Here is a 7989-nt window from a genome sequence, read left to right on the forward strand (position 1 = left end):
GCCTTGTGCCAACGCCCAGCCTACCTTTCTCAAAGCTCACTAACGTCGTAAGCCCCTTGGCTACCGCAAGCCTTGTCAATGTATCATGCAAGATCCTTCAACTCATGCATTCATCCTTCATTCCAACGCATAGTTTATCCTTGTCTTCAACACATAGCTTCACATAACCTCTACAAGCCTTGGTTGCTACACGCAAAACCTCATGCATCCACACTTCTCAATCAATGCATGCCTACTCTTGGCCTTCATACTTAGCCAATTTTCCACTTGTTATACTATCTCAAACTCACCCATGACTAGGTATTTCTAACACTTAGCATTTTCTTGCTCCATCTTCCTACTTTCTTTACTTCCTTTCACAAATTTACTTTAATCTATTTATAGTCTTTACATAGCATGCCTGTTACTCACTCATGTAAGAAATCAGAGTACGGGGTTTACATAACTACAATTGGGTCAAAGTACCGTTTTACCCCTACAGTTACATCTGACTCCTTAAGTATTATTGATTCCTCTAATGAACAAATATTTTATAATCTAACTATAAACTAACACCTCTCAAGCTAGTGAGAGGTTGATGCTTCATTGTTCAAGACCCAGAACCAGCTATTAACGGAGCAAGTTATCTACTTTCTTAAGGAATGGGAAGGAGTGAATTCCATCTTCTATAGTTATTGTTTCCAACTCCCTAATCATACAAATTCCGAAAATGGTAGGCTTATTGAGTCGGCTATCATGGTAACTCTCACTCATACAGATCAAAGGACTGCTGTCATAAACAGAATTTCACAACTCACTCAGGATTAAGGTCAAGTCTTCTATGTCATCCTAGTGAAATATTAGTTTCTTCAAGTAACGGTGTTATAAAGAGAAATTAATTATCTCGCAATTCGGTCTATGTATAAACTGCTTTATACAGGATACCTCCACTCACATGTCTTTACACGAATAATACGTTTTATATTGTTTGTAACACTAACATCTCATGTAACAACTACAAAGTGGGTCGTATCCACAGTGTTACCTGGAGAAGGCACCCAACCCTAATCCATTTGCTGTAAACCTTTCAGGTTATTACTTGAATATAAACCACTTGTATATCAACCACATATTGTTCAAGTGACATCATATAATACTGGATCTTAGTTTATTAGATTGAATTAATGCTATCTAAATGTCAAATAAAATATCTTTGATTTTATTAGATAAATAACCCGTGTTAACAAAACTACAAACCACGAGATACACTAGATTTAGGACATTAATCCCAACACAACCAAGCTTGGATGTAGATGTGGTGGCCTATTCTGATGAAGATGGGTGTGTTAAATGTTAATGATAGAAGTTTTGGGGTTGGTGCCTATATCTCGTGAGTTTCGTAGTTTGTAAATTTATATATACGAATTATTTATTTAATAAAATAAGAAGTTATTTTATTCGACATTTAGTTTGCATTAACCCAATCCAATAAACTAAGATCTAAGATTATTTATATAACTTAAACATGTATGTGATTGATATACAGGTGGATCATGTTTAAATAATAGCCCAAATAGTCTTTAATATAGGAATAAAATTGGGTACCTTTTACAAATATGACCTACTTTGTAATTGTCACATTAATTGTAAAGTGTTACAAATGATGTGATCTTAGTAGTTCATGTGGAGATATGAGAGTAGGGGTATTACAATGAGCTTATATAAAATTGGACAACAAAATGATTAATCTCTCTTTATAACACCGTTAGGAGAGATTAACATTTCAATAGGATGACCATAGGTGACTTGACCATAATCCTAAGTGAGTTGTGAACTCTGCCTATGAATACGATACTTTTTATCTGTATGGGTGAGAGTAGTCAGATAAGTCGTCTCAGTAAGCTAACCATTTTGAGGATTTGTCTAAATATGGAGCTAGGAATATAACTACACAAGATGAAATTCACTCTTTTCCGTTCTTAGAGAAGTAGAAGAATTGCTCCCTTAATAACTGATTTCGGGACTTGAATAATGAGGTCTTACCTTTTCACTGGCCGGAGAGCCATTAGTTTATAGTTAGAATATAAATTTTTTGTTCATTAGATGGATAAGTGGTACTACACGGGTAAAACTATAATTTGGCTTAGCTATAGTTACGGGCGGTTCTTGAAGGGATGACTTATCGTTGACTGCTATATCCATAGACATAAAAATATATCTACAAGGCAAATAGTGAAACTATAGGTCTTTAGTGGAATGACCTATAGTTAATGTTATTAATTGAATTAATGAGTTTTTTTAATTGATCTCGTATTATTGAAGCTTCTAATCTGTAAGTCTATAAGGTCCCTTGCTAGCTCATTAATGGTAAAACAAGAATAAATTGTTATTGGTTTAGTAGAAATTGTTCAAATTAAATAAGGAACTAATTGAATAAGTACAATTAATATAATGTATACAGATACATTATGGTATCAAATTAATTTTGAATGAGATTCAAGATTATACATTATAATATGTGAGAGATAAATATTTGAATAAGGTTCAAATATTAATTATATGAATAAGATTCATATAATACTATAGGTTATAATTAATGTGAATAAGATTTATATTAAAACTATATGTTGTGTAATATGTTTTTTAATATGATTCAAATGAGATTAAATATGTAATATTTAATTTGTTAATTAACTAATTAATTATGAATTAATTAATATTATATATATATATATTTATTAAATAATAATATTATTATTATTATTAAATAGAATTATTGGGAGTTATTTGTGAAGTAGTGGAGGGGAGTTGTAACTCCCTCTCCAACCACTTTCTCTCTAATGTAAATAAAAAAGGAATAGGGAAATTCATGTGGGAATGGTTGTGTTCCAAGAGAAATATACATAGAAAGAACAATTTTTTTTCTCAGCAATCTCCTTCTTCCTTCCAAGATCTCTCTGTCACATGTACACTTTCACATCCAAACAAAGGAGACCACCCTTCCTTGATCTCTAAGTCCTCAAAATGCTAAGAACTCTGAGTGATAGTATTCTTCGACGGATTTACTATTCATAGAAGATCTTGTTGTTTGTGCAGAGAAGATCCCTTGTTCTTCGTCAAAATTCATTTTCTCAACTCTTATAAAGCATGTTCAACCTTTACTGTTTTATTTTAATTTTGTAAAATTTCTTATCCCAATTAAAAGACAAAGATCAATAAACCGCTTCTACATTGGGATTCAATCCTCTCAAGAAGATCCATCGCAGCATATTGTGTCTTTGTGGAAAACAACTTCGTTTCCTGATCATCTAAGAAATAGAATGTGGTGGCGAGATCAAGCATAGAATCTAAATACAAAACACTATCCCATGTCTTATCGTGAAACCAATTGTATTTGAGTACATATCAAATATATTTATCAGGTCCAGTATATTTTATATATTTGTTAGAACTTTTGAAGTAAACAATGGAACATATTACATCATATCAAAAATCAACATGTAAAATGAAATGGAAAATAAAATAATATTAAATGTCATTTTCAACTCCAAATGAAAAAGAAAAAATATATATTAAATGCATTTTCTTTCTCTAATTGAAAATGGGAATAAAAGCATTAAATGCATTTTTCTCTCTCTATAATAAATATAGTTATATCTCCATCATTAAGGGAATTTCGAAAATAGAAAATATATATATATATATTAACGAATATAAATATATGAAAAAAAGATAAAATTGTCCAAAATTAACACTAAAAAACATCTTAAAAATTTAAATTTAAAGACATTTATAAAATATACAACCTTGTTTTAATGTAAAAATCCTTGGTGTTTGCTATCATGATCTTTGGGCTTTATTATAGCCCATAAGTATTCTCTTTAAAATGTAGGTTATTGGATTTCTATGGGATTCTAGTACTTGTGTTCAACTTGTTGGGCCTTACTTCTAAAAGGCCTTTACCGAGATGTCGTTAAGCACCCATGTGCTGGTTTGTTATGCTGATTTGTTTTGATGTAGATCTGGTTGAACCACTAAAGCTCTTTGTTTTGATTCTCTTCCCTTCTCTTTCAGTATTATTATTCTTATTTTCAATTGTTCACTAGTTAGACTCTATTTTACAAAGATTGCTCATTCCATTGAGTTAACATTTAGGCTGTGCTTATTCTTGAGTGGACCAACCATGAGTTTCATCTACTTAATCGGAAGTGTTAGGGTTCAGAAATTTGGGGATAAGTTGGGGATTGGGCTATTTGGTCTATTAGGAATAATTTCTATCACAATATTTTGATTGCCTCTGTCCCCTTTGTTGGCTTGTTTATACTTTGTGAAGCCCAAGGCCCATTAGGGCCAAATCAGTTTTTTTTTTTCTTTTTTGTAAAACTTAAATGTTCGCCGCCGGTTTTATTGATTTTTACGCAAACCGAGAGTGATTAAGAAGGGAAAGAAAATTAGAGTTGTTTGCACTCCGACCAACAGCATTTTTCAGTCATTTGGGGATCGATCCTTGATCTGATCAAGCTGAATTTTTGACAGTGTGTTCTTGACACGAGGGACTTCAATCTGGAGATTTCGTTTGGAGCTATCTACAATTAGATACCGTGAGTAATTGATTGCCACTAGTGAGACGTTGCTAATTTTGTTCTTCTCAAGTTGTTGTCGTTTGTTGCCAAAATTGTTAATCTTGAGATATTTACTGTGTATGCCTCTAGTTGGGACTAGGGAGAACTCGTTATAACCCATTATTAATTATAGTGGAGATTTTAATTTCGGTCCATAGTTTTTTACTCCTCACCTTGAGGGGATTTTTCCATGTTAAAATTACTTGTGTCCTTACTTGATTATTATTGTTGTTGCTAGTTGGTTAGTATTCTATTAGATCCACACAAGAGTGGGATAATTGATCCAAAAAATATAGTGTTTATCCCAATAAATTAGTATTAGGAGTGTTGGTCAAATTAATTGTGATTGCCTTGTGTTGAATAATGACTACTAGTTCAACTAAGATGGTTACCCTTAATGGCTCAAATTATCAAGTTTGGAAAAGAAAGATGGAAGCTATTTTATATGTGAATGATTTGCATCTTCCAGTTTTTTCTAAAGAGAAGCCTGATGAAGGAACATTGATTTGCATCTTCCATTTTAGAAAATGTATATGTAGTTCCTGATTTAAAAAGGAACCTTGTTTCTGTAAAGTGTTTGCTCGAACAATTGTACTATATCAACTTTATTGTAAATAAAATGTTTATTTCCAAAAATGGTATTGATATTTATTTTGCAAAACTGGAAAACAACTTTTATATGCTAAGACCGTTAGCAACTAAGGCACTTCATAACACTAAAATGTTTAAAACTGCAGTAACTCAACATAAAAGACTTAAAATTTCTCCTAAAGAAAAGGCCCAACTTTGGCACTGAGGTCAGGACTCATCAATGTTAATAGAATTGAGAGGTTGGTGACGAATGGAGAGTTAGAAGAAAATTATTTACCTATGTGTGAGTCGTGTCTTGAAGGCAAAATGACTAAGAGACCCTTTACTGGAAAAGGTCACAGGGCCAAAAAAACCTTTAGAGCTAGTACTTTCAGACCTCTGTGGTCCGATGAATGTAAGAGCTAGAGGAGGTTACGAATATTTCATCACCTTTACCGATGATTATTGAAGATATGGGTACGTTTATTTAATGCAACATAAGTCTAAATCTTTTGAAAAGTTCAAAGAATTCAAGGCTGAAGTTAAAAATGCATTAAGTAAAATAATAAAGACATTTCGATTTGATCGAGGTGGAGAGTTTATGGATCTGACATTCCAAAACTATTTGATAGAACATGGAATAGTATCCCAACTCTCATCACCTGGTACACCTCAGCAAAATGGTATATCAGAAAGAAGAAATTGAACTCTGTTGGACATGGTTCGGTCTATGATGTGTTACGCTTCCTTACCTGACCCGTTTTGGAGTTATGCAGTGGAGACTGTTGCGTACATCCTGAACTGGGTTCCATTGAAGAGTGTTGCTAGAACACCTTTGGAATTATGGAATGGTTGTAAAGCTAGTTTACGTTATTTCAGAATCTGGGGTTCTCCAGCACATGTGCTTGAGGCAAATCCTAAGAAACTAGAACCTCGTTCAAAATTATGCCTATTTATAGGCTACCCCAAAGAAACGAGAGGTGGTTACATCGTCAATCCTAAAGAAAACAAAGTGTTTGTATTGACAAATGCTACTTTTCTTGAAGAATACCACATAAGAGAGCACAAGCCCCACAGTGATATTGTGTTGGAAACTATTAAACCTTCAATAAAAGTTGTTGAAGAACCTTGTTGAAGAACCTAACACCTCAACAAAAGTTGTTGAAGTTGGATCATCTAGTAGGTCAAATACACCTCAAGTGTTGAGGGAACCTCGACGCAGTGGGAGGGTTGCGAACCCACCTGTCTGTTACATGAATTGAAATCCTAGCTATGGTAGCTGACGGAGATGTTAAGGATCCATTGTCTTACAAGAAGGCAATGGAGGATGTTGACGAAGATGAATGGATCAAAGCTATGGATCTCAAAATGGAGTCAATGTGCTTCAATTTAATATGGGATTTTGTAGATCAACCTGATGGGGTAAAACATATAGGTTGCAAATGTTGATGGGAAGGTGCAAACCTCCAAGGCTAGATTGGTGGCAAAGAGTTATACCTAGGTTGAGAGAGTTGACTATGAGGAGACTTTCTCACCTGTTTCCATGTTAACGTCTATTTGGATACTCCTGTCCATTGCCTCGTATTATGACTATTATTGGGATTGGTGTCATAATTCTCCCGAAGTCTCGTAGTTTGTAAACTTTGTACACATTTTTATTAATAAAATAAGAGTTATTTTATTCGCATTCACTCATATCCAATAAACAAAGATCTGTGGTTATTGTATGCAAACATAAGCATGCATATGAGATATACAAGTGGATCGTGCCTTAATTAATAACCTAAAAGGTCTGTGGTATAAGGATAAATGAGGGATACCTTATCCTGGTGACACTATGGATACGGCCCGCTTTGTAGAGGTTTACAAGTGAACTATTATAGATGGTCTGATCCTGACCATTCATGTGGAGACCGGACCACGAGATGATTAGTCTCTATATATAACGTAGTCGATACTTGAGACATACATCTCACTTAAACTACCATAGGTGGTGTGACCTTAATCCAGAGTGTTTTGGAAACTTCTGCCTATGAGGGCGGTCATGTGATTAGTATGGGTGAGAGTGGCCAGATTGTCAACTCAACAAGCCTACTTTTTTGGGGATTTGTCTGATTAGGGAGCTGGAAACTCAGTTACACAAGACAGAATTCACTCCTTCCCCAAAGCAGAGGTAAGTAGATAGATTGCTCCCTTAAGGGCTGATTCCAGGTCTTGAACATAAGGGTCACATCCTCTCTTTGGAAGAGAGGACCCAATCATAGTAGGACTATGACTTATTGTTCATTAGAGAAATCAGTGGTACTTAAGAAGTTAGATGTAACTATAGGGGAAAAACAGTACATTGGCACAGTTGTACTTATGAGTGATCTATGAAGGGTTATTGCACTGTTGATTGGTTGATATGGACACAAAAATATATTTGTAGTGAGAAGAGTGCAACTGTCAGTCTTTAGTAGAGTGCCCGATAGTTAACAGATGGTGGATCCCATGACTAAAGAGTTTAGTCAGTTATTCACGTACCATTGGAGCTTCAAGCTACAGGTCCGTAAGGTCCTCTTGGTAGCTCAATGGATTCAAGTTGAGAATAAGTTCTTGGGGTTAGTTTGAAGTGTTCAAATTAACTAGAGGTAATTCAATTATATATGATATAATTGGTGTAATGTATGAGATATATCAAGTGGAGGAATTAATGTAAATATGATTTACATTAAGTACCATAAAATAGAAAAAGAACTATGGTTTGTATGTTTCATGAGATGAAATATTAAAACTATATGTTATAAATAGAATATGGTAAGTTGGGTATCATATTTAT

Source organism: Benincasa hispida, chromosome 7, assembly GCF_027475165.1.
Source record: "Benincasa hispida cultivar pf3 chromosome 7, pf3_genome.v1.1, whole genome shotgun sequence".
Lineage (NCBI taxonomy): Eukaryota > Viridiplantae > Streptophyta > Magnoliopsida > Cucurbitales > Cucurbitaceae > Benincasa > Benincasa hispida.